The 17,827-nt window shown below is 48.3% G+C and overlaps 1 protein-coding gene across 18 annotated transcripts in view; it reads right to left on the bottom strand.

The window, feature by feature from the left end:
• Positions 1–17,827, bottom strand: part of APBB2 (amyloid beta precursor protein binding family B member 2) — a 476,036-nt gene that overhangs the window by 105,148 nt on the left and 353,061 nt on the right. The window lies entirely within an intron of this gene.

Below are 17,827 nucleotides of genomic sequence, written 5' to 3'. Positions count from 1 at the left end.
CACAACACGCAGTGGTTAGAAAAATAAACAGGGCTTCCCTGGTGGCGCAGTGGTTGAGAGTCCGCCTGCTGATGCAGGGGACACGGGTTCGTGCCCCAGTCCGGGAAGATCCCACATGCCACGGAGCGGCTGGGCCCGTGAGCCATGGCCGCTGAGCCTGCGCGTCTGGAGCCTGTGCTCCACAACGGGAGAGGCCACAAAAGTGAGAGGCCCACGTACCGCAAAAAAATAAAAAATAAAAAATAAACAAACGTCAACAGCCACCTCCAACAGAGGAACAGTTGTATGGATCCTAGGAATTCATTTCTGAGTAAAATAACTACAGTGTTCCCTGGACCCTGCCTGTTGAGCTCCTGGAACCTTAATGAACAACGCTTAATGAAAACCGAACTTTACAGGAACCTTCTACCTAGAGTAACAGCAAATATCATGGTTATAAACATAATGATCACAAAGCAGAAGACAGACTTGAGAGGAGCATGAATTTGCATGAGTGAGGCTACAGTCGTGGGTAGCAGAAGCAAAACAACAGGCTCTGATGCGTAAATGTGTGCCCAGAGACCGGAGCCGACCCGCAGCTGCGGAGTACGTTGACGGACAGTCACGGGGACACAAAGAGACGCCACAGACTGAAGTCCGGTCACAGGCACTTGATTCTGCTAAACACACCTCTTACTCCAGGGCCTGGGGCGACGGCGGCAGCATCGCCCTGTGTACCGTCAGCTCAGACGCCGAGGTGAGCGCGCCGCTAGTGCTGGATTTCAGCATCTGCTTTACTGATGAGAAGGATACTGTGCCCGCGACACGACCTGGCTTCAAAAGAATAACACCACGCAACTAAATTTCTCACTGTTACTACTGAGGACAGTGGTTTAAAAGATCAGAGTATTTTTGAAAAATAAATGCTCAGATTTACCCATCTGGTAAGGGGTCACAGTGATTTCTTTGCATGTGTTGCTAAGCCAGGATCCCTGTCTGTAGGTATAACCATGGATGAATTTATTAATTACTTCTCTTAAGGTAAGAGCTGGTGGTGTTCTCACAGACTGGGATAGATTTTTCTCCAACACAGACTTGGCTTCTTTGGGAAGGAACAGAAGTCTATCCAACGGACGCAACTGGTCACCACTGTGACGGCCCGGCCAGAAAGCCTGCCCTGTGGCCTTGCTGTGCCCCAGGCCGTCCCGCAGCGGCTCCAGGCCAGGGGCATCTTCACCCGCAGGCACTCGAGCCTCCGCCTGCGCACACCTGCCCTCGCGTCTGGTCTGTTCCAGCTTCCCCTGCGCCCTCACGTTCCACGGCAGTGGGTGTCCTCCATGCTAGCACCGGGGGGACTTCCTGATGCTCCCACCCCCGGCCCCGGCACTCCACACCCAACCCCCGTGTTCAGCCGATTTTACCTCCTGACAGTGTCTTGAAGCCAACCCCTTCCTCGCCAGCCCTGCCACCACTCAGGCACCCTAGGTGGGTCTCTCCTCCCTGCCTTTGCTCACACCGTCTCCATGCCCCAGCCTCGGGTGAAGACGCAGCTGAAGCTGGGTGAGTACCCTGCCGGGTGCTGCCGTGTTCCCCGTACGCACAGCACTCACCACTGGGTACCATGGGCGTCTGCTCATGAGTTTTGTCTTCCCCACAACCCCTCGAAGCTCCGTGAAGACGATGTGAGCCTTATCCATTCCCAACACCCAGTCTGGGCCCAGCCATAATTGGTACGGAGCGCCCCCCTCTCTCAAGCATAGGGGTCTGCAGCATGTCCCCCCCCATTTCCCGGCGGGAAAGCTGGCTAGTGGTCAGAGGTGTGAACGGGTGCTGTGACAGTGGGCTGAGGGCGGAGGTCTGGGTGAGGAGCTGGGCCCAGCTCCGGGGGCGAGCAGAGCCCTATTCCACACGGTGCTCCTGAGGCCTTTCCGTCCTAGTCTCAACCCCCATTGAGACAGCATATTGCTTCAAAAAGGAAATGACGAGGGCTGCCCCGGTGGCGCAGTGGTTGAGGGTCCGCCTGCCGATGCAGGGGACGCGGGTTCGTGCCCCGGTCCGGGAGGGTCCCGCGGAGCGGCTGGGCCCGTGAGCCATGGCCGCTGAGCCTGCACGTCCGGAGCCTGTGCTCCGCAACGGGAGAGGCCACAACAGTGAGAGGCCCGCGTACCGCAAAAAAAAAAAAAAAAAAAGGAAACGACGAGAAGGCATCACTTTTGGAGACATGCTCAAGGGCAGTCTTGTTTTTGGCTCCCCTCCTTCTGGCTACTTCTCTTTCCTGGATGGTTCCTAAAGTAATATATGCAGTGTCTCGCCACGCACAACTCTTCCTCTTCAAAATTCCACGTTCAGTCGCCATTTTCTGAGGGCAAATCTCTTTGAAGTTCTGTGGTCACCCACAGAAAGTCCAAAGACCTTTGTCTGGATTTCTGGAGTCCCAAAATTTGTCCCACCAACTCCTCCAGCATCCTTACTCCAGTTAAGGAGCTCTCCCCTCTGCTCCAGAAAGCTGGGCCTCCACGTCCGCTCACGGTACCTCCCCTTGCCTGGCGTGGCGACCACCAGCCTCCCTGCACCGTCTGGAGCTCACTACTCTACCTACTCTGCACGGCCCAGCTCCAAAGCCTGCCTGGCCCCCTGGCCCCAGCACCTTGCTTGTGTCTGAATGCTGACAGGATCTGTATTCTGCACCACAAAGGATTACAGCTCGGTACATCCTACGTTTAGTAGTTATTGTAGAGATCTTACCTCCATCTGTCCTCTCTGAGAGAGAGAGAGTAAGGGACAGCTAGAGGGCAATGGATCAGGATCCAGGCAACCCAACTGCTAGTCCCATTCCTGATTCCACTGAGCTGTACAACACTGGGCATGGAGTCAAACCTCATCTCTAAGTGATGGAACATGATTTCCAAGGTCCCTTTCTGGCTCTGATATCCTATGATGTAAGCTTCCAAGATCCATCCTGCTCTCCATGACAGCTGGTCGGCCTTACAAGTGTAGCAAGTGCAAGGTCACCATCATGGAGGACCAAACAGGCCCTGATCAATAATCAGCTCCCATCAAACTTCAGCTCTGTGCCCTCTGCTCTTTCAGATGCAACCCCTTAGGAGTAATTTTTAAAAATTATTATTATTAATCTTCATTTTCTTCTGGCTCAGGAGAAAGTGATTAATGCCTAAGGCAACCATCTGGAATCCACATCTCCTCAAGAGGGCAGCTCAGCAGCCGCAGGCTCTGTTTGGGGGATTCTGACACTTTTTTTAAAACAGCTTTGTCTTTTCCTGTTCCCTCCCAGGTACCAGGCTAACAGATCAGGGAAGCAGAAATCTGCCAGTAACTAACCTCCTAGGAGAAAACAAGTGCCTTCTTCTCCTCACTGCGGGGGTCAGGAGATTTGCATGTCTCTCCTGTTTTACTCCCATGAAACATATCCCAAGTCACCCTAAAAGAGCAGAAAGCCTCAAACACGGGGATTTGCAAGACCTCTCTCTGACCTGGAGTACAGTTGGGACAACTTCCTTTGTGTGCAATGAAATACATGGCTGAGTTAATCTCATTATTGTTCAGAAGGAAATCCAAACACTTCTTCATTGGTTGTTTTAAAACCTTGGCTTTTCAGCACCTGATTTCTGAAAAAGGCTGCAGCAGTAGACAGAATAATGACCCTCCCAAGCTATTCCTGTCCTAACTCCCAGAATCTGTGAATAGGTTACCTTCCATGGCAAAAGGGACTCTGCAGATGGGATTAAGTGAAGGATCCTGAGAAGGGGCTGTTATCCTGGATTATCTGGGGGTGGGCCCAACACAATTACAAGGGAGAGGAGGAGGCACTTTCCTTGTAAGTAAAAGAACCGGCGCAAGGGCCACGAGCCAAGGAAGGCACCAGCCTCGGAACAGCTGGAAAAGGCAAGGCTGAGTTAGCCTCCATGAGAGCAGGGTGGAGAAGACAGATGGGTAAGAGGTACTGGAAGGGTGGCTGCAGGACTGAGGGATGCGGGAGATGAGAAGGAGAATCCAGAATAACTCTGAGGTCCCTCCTGGGACAGCTAAGTGCCCTCACACTGGGGACGGGACGGGGAAGGATCTGGTGAAGGAAGCTGATGAGCTCCCGGTGGGACAATAGTGTGAGGTGCTTGGGGGGGGTGGGTGGGTGGGCACCAAGCAGGTGGACACTCGGTCCCTGAGCTCAGGCCTGTGGTTTGGGCCTAGGGGGCAGCTGAAGTCAGGGGAGCAGATGGGAGACTGGAGAATGAGAAAGACAAAACAAGGGCTGGACCCCAAGGAGGAAAGGCATTTGAAGGGCTAATTGAGGCCAAAGGCCCAACGAAAGGGTGAAAAAAGAGTGCTGGGAGTAGGAAAGCCCAGGACAGACTGGCTCCAAAGAGCCAGGAGAAGTTTCGGGAGAAGTCCCGAGGGCTGCAGAGGCTGGGCAGCAGGAGACAAGCCACTCGGTCTCAGCGACATGGAGGTCTGCAGTGACCTCGGCCTGCCGGGCCCTTCCCCTGGAGAATGGAGTTTGGGTCCCAGCTTCAGGGTGCAGGAGTCAAAAGGACACAGTACCTCTTCTTTTTCTCCTCCTTTCTTAAACTTCTCATTCTGGAACTTCTCAAACACACAGTAGAGAGGACGGTCAATGAACACCCATGTCCCATCATTCACTTTCGCAATGACCAAGATGTGGCCTAACTCAGCCTTTCAGACTTTTTTCCAATCAGTATTATAATCCTAATGCCCATATGTAAGAGCAATTTAACATTTTCTAGAGCTTTTCCTATACTGAGGGGGACAAGAAATTGCTTTAATTACCAGCCTCCACGGCTAGAGTATCCCTGACAGATCAGCCCAGTGCCACGCGTGGGAATTTGGGAGGATAGAGCAGCGGGCGTCGGCGGGTATCACCCAGCCAGCCGGGCAGCACCCGCAGGGGCTCTGACACTGTGCGGTGCAGTCGGGCTGCAGCTACCCGGTGCCCACAGCACCGAGAGTGTCACAGCTCAGAGCCAAGATGCGCTCAAATGGGCTTCCACGCCGCCCCCGTGGTCACGCCTCCTTCCAGGGCCTCGGTGTGGTCTATAAAACCACAGAGCTGGCCCAAATGGCCCCCGAGGTCCAGTCAGAGCAGGCGTCCGTCTTTTCTAACAAATTCTGCTAGATGCCCGTCCGTCTGAGTCACTGTGTCTGACGCTGAGCAACAAGGACCATTTTTGTCCTTTGCTCCAGCTCGCTCCTGGAGGCGCCATTTGCTAAAAGAGGTGCCGGTCCCCTCTGGAGTTTTGCCCCATTTATTTCCTGCAGTCAGGGGGATCACTGCATTTCCTTTATAAACCAGGAAGTGGAGGGTTTATATAAGTCTCTTCCTTAAACTGTAACAGAAGTGAATCAACTACCTTTCACCATTTGCTGGCTAAGCCCTTGTGTCTCCAACTCTTTTTGTTCCTCTCCTTTTGCTCTTCTCCCAGTAATTATTCCCCCAGAGGACCAGCAGCGAGTTCTGACAGGGAAAAATGTCAGTGCTAAGACATCTTACGTGACAGCCTCAAATTTCTTAATGGCAAAGAAAAAGGGCAAAAGATTGCTTTTATTGCTCTCAGCTGAACAGCATGTAGGGGCTTAATCCATCTTTACGGAATGAATGAATAAATGACTCTTTATTCAAATGTGTTCTATTAAAAAGTAGCCAGAACAGAACTGCTCAACCTTTCCCTAAGTCTCTCCCACCACGACTCTTACATAAATGAAATCTGCTTATGTGTTTATCCGTCCTCAAAAGGTATTTATAGGCACCTACAGACCTCGTAGCAGTTACCCAGGCTAACATTTCAAAATCCCTCCTTCTACAGCAACCCAGACAGGTGGTGCCTAGAATATATCAGTGGTATAAAACCTCATTTACTTAATGGATCAGGAGCTCCACTGCTGAATGCTCGCTGCGAACCAAAATATATTTTTTCTTAATGATGAATGGAAGCTTGCCTCCCTGCAACTTTTGCCTGTGGGATTGGGTTCTGCTTTCTGGAGCTGCCCTCCTCAGGCACATGACAGCCCAGATGTGTCTGGCAGTAGCTCTCTCCTCTCTTTTCTGTTAGATTCCTTGCCATTCACTCTCTCGCTAAATCTTTTCTGTTAGCGCTCCTGACCAAGTCTCCACGATTCGGTAACGTCTTTCACATAACCCGTATTTTGCTCAGGTCAAATCTGTGAAGGCTGGCACATGAAGGCAATTGAATAATGTCAGTTGTTATTATAAGTGAGGAAAACGAAGTCAAAGAAAAAGCCCACTTTGAAATACTGTCACCTTATCCACGAGGGATGTTTTAATAAATCTTTGTACTGATATGAATATAATAACACTTGTTGAAATGTACCTAAAGACCCTTATCCTCCCAGCTTATCCTTCTGTAGAAGCAATAAGCGAACAGAGTTGTTACCACTGCAGAGGACGGGACCCACCTGCAAATAAGGACAAAAGAGCAGCAACCAGGTTGGATCTAAACACTCTATTCCCAGCCCTTTATGATAAAGGGCTTTCTCTCCATCTCACCTGCATAGGGCCTGGAGGGAGGAATCCTGTTTTCAGGACTGCCTGCTCTTCTTTGCCTAACTGCTCTTGTTTTCTGATTGCATTTTGAAAATCTTGTTTTGGGGGGGTTGGAGGAGGAAAGAGGGGGGAAAGGGGATGAGAAATGTCATCTTCCTAAATAGCTAATCCAGAAGGTTACACACATACACATACATGACTTTGTTTTTCAAACTGTACCCACTGGCACATGCACCATATGTGGGCATCATTAATTTCACAAAGCTCAGGCTCTGGTTTGATAAACTCAAACTCTCCTGCTTTGCAAGTTTAAGAAGATGCTAAGTTTGTAAACTCTGAAAGGGGCATTCTAGCAACTCATCCTCTGGGTAAACACAAATCCTCTGCAGGGAAACCCTCACCAGGTGTTTTCAGGAGACACACAGACTGTGTACACAGCAGATCTGAAATTCTACCACCTGCAAATAATCCAGGTGGCTTGGGCGAACCAGAATTTGTAGCCCTCTCTAGAATAGTCTTGCTGTTAATATTCAGAGCAACTGGTTCCCAGCGAGGACACGGAGGGTAGGAACTAGCAAAGATCCGAAAACATCCTTACCATGCACTCTGACAAGAGGTGTGGTGACTTCAGACAAGGGAGCTCGTATCCAAACCCAGAGCCCTCATCCTCCAGAAACTTGCATCACCTCCAGGGGCCCAGAGCCTCCTCAAAAGTAGTGAGAAAGTCAATCAAGCTCCCAAATTTTCCTAAGCAAACTCTCTGGAAGGCCGACTGTGGAAGTGCTACCCCCCCAGCCTACGCCGTCTCCCTTCCCTCCAGCCATTGAGCTATGACAGCAGCTTATCCTAAGGGAGGACAGTGGCCGCTAGCTGGAGCTCAGCCCCAGCCAGGAGGGAGGCCCCTGGGACGGACTCCAGCACAGAAAGCAAAGAGGCCAGCGTTGGTGTTGCTTCAGTTTGTCAAGCAGTACTCACAATCATTTTTTCAAGGAGAAAAATTCCAAAACTTTTTCCTTCCATCAAAAATGGAGCTTTTATTAAATGATAGAGCTGAGGAATCATGGAGCTTAAAAGCCCCCAATCAGCCAAATGGTCAGGCTGATGGTCAGAGCACGGGAAACACACACATCTGAGGTATAAATGCCTTTCATTTTGGAGTTACAGCCTTTTCATCATTATGTTCATCTACAGGTGGGAAGGGAGAAGAATTCCATAGATTTTTGCTAATAATCCAGACTGAAATGGAGTCAGTCCTTCCAGCTACTGGCCTAGAACCAAATCTCACCAACGAAACCCTATAGAGAAGTCATAACGAGCAGGTCCTAGAATTAGTTCTTCAAGAAGCACAAAAAGCCTCCTACACAACATGGTACCTAGCCTGACTATTTCTATCATGCCTTCTCCCTAGCATGCTGATTAGACTCTGCTCAGCCAGTAGTGAGAGGGACCAAGTTATTATGCTGACCAACACCTTCCCCAAACAGGGTCAAGCAACAGAGGATCAGGGACCCAGAGGCAATTCCACACTAGTTTAAATGCAGGACACATAACAATGATGATGAGAAAAGGTTAAACAAAACGAAGTTCTGCCTTTTAAAGACAGCGATGGCTATGGTGGTGGCGACAGGGCATGAAGAAAGCAAGTGAGCTTTGCCAGACACTTAAGACAGCACAAAGGGGGAGAAGTGAAAATTGGTTGGTTACCTCTCTCTGAATCCGGGAAGGCATGAGGGGATAGAGCAGAAACAACACGTTAGCATTCACATGGCAACCGGTGCATAAGACAGTCCCCTTAACAGCGACTCTGAGCTCTGACATCCCATCTTATTTCCCAACTTGGCTGCAATTAATAGCCTTTCGGTGCTTATTTTAGCTGAACTCTCTCACACAGAAGTGTGTATTTTGAGCCACATTACGATGAAGCCAAGAGATGCCAGCTGAGTTTACAGAGGCAACATATCAACCTGGGGAGGTAATCAAGCCTAAAATATCACAGTGAAATACAGGAAACCATTTGCAGTGAACAGTGCAGAGTACCTATCCTCATTTTCCAGCTCCACCTGCTGCCATTAAAAAAACACATGGAGGGCTTCCCTGGTGGCGCAGTGGTTGAGAGTCCACCTGCCGATGCAGGGGACACGGGTTCGTGCCCCGGTCCGGGAAGATCCCACACGCCGCGGAGCTGCTGGGCCCGTGAGCCATGGCCGCTGAGCCTGCGCGACCGGAGCCTGTGCTCCGCAACGGGAGAGGCCACAACAGTGAGAGGCCCGCGTACCGCAAACCAAACCAAACCAAACCAAACCAAACAAAAAAACATACGGAAACAATGACATGGCAACAGCCTTACCTGCTTTACCAACACTTCTGACATCCTATTAATAGAACTACAACATTACACTCCAGGTACTTTCACGGAACTGCATCCACAGAGGGCAACAGAGCAGGAGGGGGCGGAAGCAGGGCCGAGGGCCAAGGGCGGAGGTGGGACGAGGCCGGGCCAGTAAATGAGCTTCAGGGTGAGAAAACAGATTTGTGCCGGGGAAGAGAGGGGTGGAAGGTGGAGAGGAGCCGACAGCAATGTGGAGTCTGGGGCTGAACGCTCTGAGTTCCATCCCCAGAGCTGCTCTGAGCTGCCAGAGCAACGCTAATGACGCCACTTACCCTCCCGACCCAGAGTGCTCACGACCCCCTGCTGCTCTCAGCACAGCCAATCTGAAGGGGCCCCGAGGACAGAGCCCCAAGTCAGGCACAGGCGTGCATCCCACTTGAACAGACTGAAGAGGCGGATAAGGAGCAAAGGCAGAAAGCTGCCCCTGCAGGGGCCCTGTGGCCAGGGTCACGGAGCGGCCAACAGGACCCTGCGGAGATGAGGGCTGAAATCACGGTGTGAAAGAGCAAGCACGCCCCGTCGCTGGGCCGAAAGGTGAAGCTGTCCACCCTGATACTGAACAGCGACCATGACATCTTATCAAATGGGGGGAAGGCAAGCAAGCAAACAACCCAAGTCGCAGATATAAGATCTTACAGGAAAAAACAACACACGTTTGAGTGTGTATTTTAATGTGTGCGTGGCAAAAAATCTGGAACAACTTAACATCCAACTGTCAACTATTACCTGGAGGGGGGGTTACAGAATATTTAATATATTCATTTAAATATTATACAATAAGAAGACGTGACTTTTGTAGTACAAATATGTAAACATCTACCTCACTTGAGGAAAACCACCGTGACACACTTGCCCCGAGGTGCAGGTAACCACCCTGCAGTAGATGTGATGGCCACAATCACACTCCCAGCGACTACCAGACTACCGTCCACTGAGCTCCGGCTCTGTGATGCCCTAACAGCAACCTGACAAGGCAGATACTACTGTCCTCACTGACAGAAAAGGAAACAAGCTCAGAGGAGTTGAGCGACTTGACCAAGGTACATGGGAAGTCAGCGTTCGACCGCAGGCCTGCAGGGCTCTCATTCCGGTCTTCGGGGAATGCACCTAGGACGGGAACCCCACGCTTCTTCACAGTCCTGCAGAGTCACCTCACAGTTTGTCTCCCAAATGAGCCAGCACGCTGCTATGCACAGGTGTTCAAGATGTGGCAAAGGGTTTGCAACTGGGGTTTTAGGTAAACGGGGGGACCCCCCCCTCCCTCACTGAGGCCTGTGAACTTTTGCACGGGAAGAAGGCAGCTGAAAATTCCCAAGAGAGGCCCTTTAGCTGAGTAAGCAGTCAGAGCTGTGTTCAAACCCTGCTGGTTACTTACCCTCTCTTTTTCCTGGGGTCCCTCTCTGTGCCCCTTGGAACCTGTTTCCTCGTCGGTGAAAAAGGGACAAGGACCCCTGGCTCAGGGTAATCATGCGAACTCAATTAAACGAGATGGTGTGTGCAAAGAATGTGTGTTCTCTTACAAGTGCGACAGACTGCATCACTATAGTTATCATCCCCAGGTCACCTGACGGTGTCATGTCTCAGTTGGGTCGTGCTGGGCAGCGTTTGAGACGAAATGTCTCCCACAGAAGGGAGGTCACTTGGGGGAGTATTTGTGGCCTCTCCTCAGATTTACTGGGCACCACTTACCATAACATTGAGGGCACCTCCCTCCACCTCGAGCCTGCCCCTCTGCACTGCCCCACTATCAAAATCAGTCTTTGGAGGCAATTTAGATCATCAGCAAAGGATCCAAAGACCTGGACTCTAGTCTCAGTTTGAGTAAACACTCTGCAAGTCACTTAACCTCAATCTTGGGTTTCTTATCTAAGATCACATGCTCTTCGAATCTCCTAATGCTCAGATTTTTATCAGAAAAGAATTCAAGTGCTTTGACTCTTACAAAAATGAATGGGCAGCATTTCTTTGACTAACTTTTGATTTATGCCAGGTGCTTTTAATTTTTATTCTTAATAAAAAGCCTGTGCCTAGTATACGTAGTATATTTAAGTAACCTTAAGTCTAGACCCCCAAGGACGCAATCTGTTTCTTTCATGTATAATTATTATTGGCACCTTGGATATTTGAAATCAGGCCCATTACTAGTGATTCACTTAAGGAAATGACATCAATATGTAGCTACCCTGCTTTTCCCTGAGGGCAGTACTCAGAAAAATGACACTGAACTTTTAACAAGGTTAATTTGTTTGGGGTTAATAGACACTGCTTGATTTAAGTGTTGAAGAGAAAAACAGCCATAAATAGGGACTTCAGAAAGATCTCTGAAATGTCATTGGAAAAATGCAGCAGAGTCCTAGTGGCCGCTGCTTCACCAATTCGACACCTTGTAATGTGCTGGGGAAGAAACATCAGCCCCAAGTTGGGCTTCTGCATGAAGCGCCATTCTGAGAACAGGGAAGGCTCAATTTAGAGTCAGGTGCTAGCTTACTCCCGTCTCACCACATAAGATGCCAGTGGGAAGAATTCAGCCCCATGATGAATTCCATACCAGCTTCACACCCGAAGCCTGCCTGATCGCCATGTTCTCGGTGGCTGTTTCTTGGGAAAATGAACGGAGGAGTAATTGTCAATGTTTTCATTAAAATAAGCCTGAAATAACAGAACTACTTGGCATGTGTAACCAGGCATCCAAATAAATAGGAAATTCCACACACACACACACACACACAAAATAGCATACCAGAATAACAATGTCTACTCCAGCGCTTTGGAAGAGGACGCATCTCCCCAGCACAGCCACCTACTTCTTATGCAATGCACACCGTCTAGTTTTCACAAACTGAGCATGTAAAGCAAAGACTTGCCAGGGTACTTCTCGCTCCATGTTTGCAGAACTCTCTGCTTCATACTACTTTTTGATGCTCGTCTGCCATCACTGAGTCTTTTGAGCCTTCTGAGCGCCAGCACAGGCCAGAATTACCCACATGGCAATGAAGTAAAGACATAAAACTTCATGTCATGAAAGCTCTCAAACAAACTCATGAACCCGACAGCTTCTTTTTCCCCAGCTTCAAGTTTTTTGTCCCTGACATTTATTCGCTGTCTGCATTTGGTCAAGGCCCTTAGCCTCTTTGTTCCTCAGTCTCCTCGTCTGTGAAAAAGGAGCAATAAGTGGTACTTACTACTCATTTCCTAAGAGCGCTGTGAGGATCGCACCCATTAATCCGTGTCAGGCTCTCACAGCAGGACGGCGTGCAGTGTGGACCGGATGGGTACGCTGAGTAGTGCCGTTACCAACGCAGGGGGAGGAGGTCTGCCAAGAGGAAGGTTTCTAACCTCTTTTGGATCATGGAACCTTTTGGACTCTGATGAAAACACTCCAGATAGAAATACATACAGACCCACACTTTCACACACCATCGCAAGGGGCGGAGGGGAGAAAGTCCAATAATCCCTGAAACTCATTCACAGACCCCTTTAGAATCCACACCCTGCAGGTGAAAGACCTCCGAACTGAATTCTGAGTTTATGCAAATTTACCATCTGGTGTCTAGTGAGTTTCAGAAAAATGCAGCTCAGGGAAAGGTTCTGTCCTTCCCAGAACCAAACGGCAGCAGGAACACCTCTCTCTGACAAGTGTACCTTCCTTTGCAAAACGAGTATCCTTCCCACCTCCCTGCTCCTGTCTCCCCCGGTCCCCTACCCCAGCACCAGGGAGCCTGTTAACTGGTGACTGGCAGACACAGGCCTTAGCGTTCGTTCCAACTAGAGTAAGTGTGAAGTTGAGGATCTAAAGTGGTTTAAGGTTATTGAAATTCAAGGCACATTCTTCTAAACAAAGGACTTTCTCATGCCACTAGAGAGAAGACACAATAGTTACCAGTCAGCTTACTAATGAGGAAAAAAAGGATATTTGAGAGCAACCAGGAAATGAGAATTTTTTTAAGTCCATCTTTGAAGACAGCAAGAATTAACGAGCGTCTGCTTTCATCTGTGCTGTATTACAGTTAAAAACAAAAACCAAAAAACCTTGCTTCTCTGAATATCTGAGCAAAAAGAGAATACGCACACACAACTTATATTTAGTTCTCAAGTGAGAGATAATTCATGCCACATTATGGTTTCATGGTATAAAGTTTAGGGCACAATCAAAGGATAAAATTAATGTAAAATATACCTGAATTGTGAAACCATGGGCTGGCTTCCTTCCTGAAAGTAGAGATGGTAAAACAAAAAACAAAATACTTGATACCCAGAAGGCCCCTATCTGACAAGGTTTGAGAACAAGGGAACATTTAAAGACTCTGGTACAGAGCGGTGAAGATGACAGTTCCCTGTACTGGGAAGGTGGTTTCCATGCAAGAAGTGCCACAAGGGCACCAACCACTGGCAGGGTACAGACCAGGCTCTGAGTTAAAACCACGGCAAGCCTGTGGGTGAATTTCCTTCAACTCCATGCACCCAGTCTCACGGAGGGCCTCTTGTGGGGAAGACACATTCTTAAATCTGTTTCTGAATTTTCAAGAGGCTTTAGGGCTATACCTATATAGCCAATCCCCATTCCTTTGTGCAGACAGAAGGAATACTAGTACAGATAACACAAAAAACCAAAAGACATTTGGCCTTCACTTACATTATGGAAGCTTCCATGTAGATACAAGTATCCCTAACACTCTGTAAACTCAATAATACCTACACAAAAATAGACATCAACACTAGAATGAATGATTGCTAAAAGCAAGATAACACTAGCGGTTCCCGTTTTATTCAATCTGCCACGCAGCCAGGCTCTGTTCTTGGTGAACATCAACGCCAAGCCACACAATAACCTTGAAGGGGAGCCTCGCGACTCTCATTTTATGAGAGAATCTAAGGTTCAAAACCCCCAAGCTAGAAGGTGGTGGATCCACAAATGGGAGGCAGGTTGGCCTGGCTGGTCTCACCTTTGCTCTGTGTTTTGGGGGCACCTGAGCCTGCCTCCTTCCCAGTGAATGGGCTCTCCTCAGGACCTCACCCCTTGATGAAGAAAGGTGGCCTCAGCTCTCTGCTCCTGTCTCCATCCCTATTGGATTTTTGGTTCCACCACAGCTGGACCTGGTGACAAAAATTGTGTTGTGGGACTTCCCTGGTACAGCAGTGGTTAAGAATCCACCTGCCAATGCAGGGGACACGGGTTCGAGCCCTGGCCCGGGAAGATCCCACATGCCGCGGAGCAACTAAGCCCGGGAGCCACAACTACTGAGCCTGAGCTCTAGAGCCCAAGAGCCACGACTACTGAGCCTGCGTGCCTACAGCCCGTGCTCTGCAACAAGAGCAGCCACTGCAGCGAGAGGCCCGTGCACCGCAATGAAGAGTAGTCCCCGCTCGCCGCAACTAGAGAAAGCCTGCGCGCAGCAACGAAGACCCAATGCAAGAAGGGAGGGAGGGAGGGAGGAAGAAAGGGAGGGAGGGAGGGAGGGAGGAATGAAGATCTCCTGGTATTAAGAAATTGTTTAAAAAAAAAAAAAGTGCTGTGTTTGGTCTAAATAACTTTGCAGGGCAAAGGCTGAGGATTTCATTCTTTACACAGCAGACACTTACCCTGTTGCTCCCCTGCTTATGACCCTTCCCCCACCCAACCCCAAACTCCCCATCTATCTTTCTGACCTCACTTCCTGCCTCACCCACACTTGCTGGGCTCCAGCCATACTGTGTTCACAAACACGCCCACCGCTTCTGCCTTGGAGCCTATGTGCTCACTGTTCCTGCCGCCTGGACACGGAGTCCCCCAGATCTCCCATGAAGGACGCCTTATCGTCATCGCCTCCAGAAGACCCCTCCGGACCACCCAGCCACCACCAACTCTCAAGGCATCTAAAACTACCCTCTGCTTATTTGTTTACTGTCTGTCCTTCCTTCTGCCCCACAAAAAAGTAAAATCTGCGTGAATAGCAACGTTTCTGCCTTGTTCGCTCACCACCATGGGTAAGTGTTCACTCATCACTGCCTGGCACATAATAGGGAATCAATAAATATTTTTTAATAAATAACTAAGTAGCATAAACAAAGGTCTTCCTCCCTTATTCCTGATCATGTTGGTAAGAGAATAATGCTGTGAATAATAGGGGCTTGGCTGGATTTCTTTTTCTCCTGCTATTGTTTATTACAGCCGGCACTTTAATAATGGCTTTAGTTCACATTCCGTTCTCATGTCAATGAGAAATAATGTTAATAAAACATCTATCTTATCTGAATGGGCAGGAAGCGAGCTCTTAGAAGATTATTAATCTCTTGTGACTCAATTTGAAAGCAAAGCAAATCTATACTCTGATCATCTCCAGCAGAAACGTTTCCAGAGCCCCTAACTAGGTTCCTTCTTTAGAACATTTGTCTAAATGAAAAACGGTGCCTCTTCTCCTAAAGAAATCAATATATAAATTTCCCTTGTACATTGATTTCTATCAAGATTTTCTGACTCCCCAGATACTCTTCTTTATCTTTGTACTCTAAGAGAAATAAACTTTTGTTTATCATTTAGAGAAAAGACCCCAGACAACACATTTCCATACACGCGGAGGCAGAGGAAGTATGGAGAGCTCTACTATATATAAGGCAGCACAGAGCATCCCCCCAATGCCCCCCGTACCCCCAAGCTGGGAGGTGCTACACTGTCTGAGCAGGGGTTAACTTCTGGATACAGTTTGAAAGAAGACACACGGTTCCTATTCTTATACACAGCTAGCCTGCTTACTCCAGAATCTTTTTTCTTTTCCCTCAAATATAATAAATCTTAAAAAAAAATAAAATCACAATCCCATCACGGTAGCATCCTGTTTTTACTGTCCGAGTTCACCTTCCTTTTAATGTCCATATGTCTTCACACTTGACAAACAGAATTAACATGCCATCTCAAAGAAGCTCAAGCGTGGGTTCAGGGATGTTCAAGTGACGGTCTGCCGCAGAAGTACCCCTACCAGCCTGACCTTCTTCAGGAGTGCTCTCTGGAGACTGGTTTTCAGAGCACCATAAAGCCACCCAAAGGTGACCGAGCCTTCTTGCTTCCAAAGGACAAGATCTCTATTTCAGTTGTCACTGTGGTTTCCACTCAGGTCCTTTACATCAGGGGTTGCAAACGACGGCCCCAGGACCACAGTCCATCCACCCCCTCTCTGCTTTTATAAACAGAGTGTCACCGAACACAGCCGTACTCCTTCATCTCCTACTGTCTAAGGCTGCTTCTGTGCCAGCGTGACAGCGCTGAGGAGCTGCAACAGAGACCACAGAGCCCCAAATATTTAATATCTGGACTTCCACAGAACAAGTGTGGAGCCCTGATCTAGATGTCGGCCTGATTCAGAGGTGCAACACACAACATGGACAAACAGTGAGACTAGGACCAGCTCAATGACTTGCGGAGCCCAGTGCAAAATGAAAACGCCAAGGCCTTGGGTGAAAAAATTATTACGAATTTCAAGACGGTAACAGCAGAGCAGTGAACCAAGCGTGTATTAAACCCGTTGCGACTGGCTGAGATAGTGGAATAATCCTTCTTACAGGTGACAAACTCCAGGGCCAGCTGGAAACTATTCCACCCAGAAGCAGGAGTAAGAACTCTTCCAATTTGCAGCTTTAGAATCAAACCATCTTTTGCTCAACTAAAATGCTACATGGGTGCCCAAAATGAGAACCAGAATCAATATGGGTCTCTGCTCCAGCCATTTTATTTTGGAAGAGTCACTAGCAGGCTATGACTCTTCTTAGAATGTTGTTCTTTTTTCTTTTTTTGGGAGGTGCGGGGGGCTGGATAAAAAACAAAACACACTGGACTCCTTGAAAACAGCATTTTCATGTAACCTGGCAAACAGATGCATGCTTTGACATGACAGAATCAGGTCAAATCAGCCCCAATTGTCAACTGTGTTCTCCGCAGCTGCTTTTCCTCTATCATAATTATTTCAGCTGTCATAATTTATTCATCCCCAGACACACTTACATGTTCTAGGGTAACAAGTCCAGGCTTCCAGATCAGGAGGGATGGCAGCCCCTTCTCATCTGCCTAAAATTCTGACTGCAGAAGAAATATTTTCTGCATCAATATCAATACCCAAACCAAAGATGGTTTCAAAACCAAAGTTAACTGACAAAGACATTGTAAGCTTTCATGTTCACAAATCGGAAGCTAGAAGGAGGGCCCCCCCCAAAAAAAAACCCATCAGAGACCAAGTATTTCATTTCTCTACTTTTGAGATACAAGGAAATGGCTTTTCTAGCTCGCAAAATGCACAGTGAATTTCCTGCAAAGTTACTAAGGAATATTACTCTTTCTGATTTTAAATAGATATAGAACAAGTCTTATTTACAACAGAATATCTGTTGTTGGAACAATGGAGGATACTGTATATGAAAGAAACAACTTCAGATGCAATTATCAATTATATGGTATCTTATAAATCTGGAAGCAAAGGTAGAGTAATTCCGTATGGATTAAAGCTTAAACCCGTCTTCTTTCTTACTTTGATCCTTCACTTTTATGACAGAACAGAGAAAATGCTCAAAGGTCTGATAACCAGTTGAGAAGGATAGTCAGGGCACTGAAGGGTGAAAATGTCCTGGAAAAAATGGCCAAATGCACAGCACTCCACTGGGTAGGGCTGCTCATCCGCACTGGAGAATAAGACAGAATTAAGTCAAGGTCTTGGTATAATATAAATTGAAAGTGAGCTGCTCATTGCTTAATTGTCCTTATACAGTCATTATTTCTATTAATACATATATCCAACAGAAATAAACAATGAATCTAAAAATCCAGGTACGGTCCTAGGTGACTCCTTGTCCTGCATCTTCCATAGTCAACCTTGACATTTCAACCTCCACAACCCGCTTCTCTTCATCCCCTCTGCCACCACTTTGATCTTTCCCGGACCAGGACTCGATAACTGAACCCT

This window comes from Mesoplodon bidens, assembly GCF_964165515.1.
Source record: "Mesoplodon bidens genome assembly, chromosome: 1".
NCBI classification, from domain to species: domain Eukaryota; kingdom Metazoa; phylum Chordata; class Mammalia; order Artiodactyla; family Ziphiidae; genus Mesoplodon; species Mesoplodon bidens.
The sequence above is the reverse complement of the archived record's forward strand: the minus strand, read 5'-3'. Positions and strand labels throughout refer to the sequence as shown.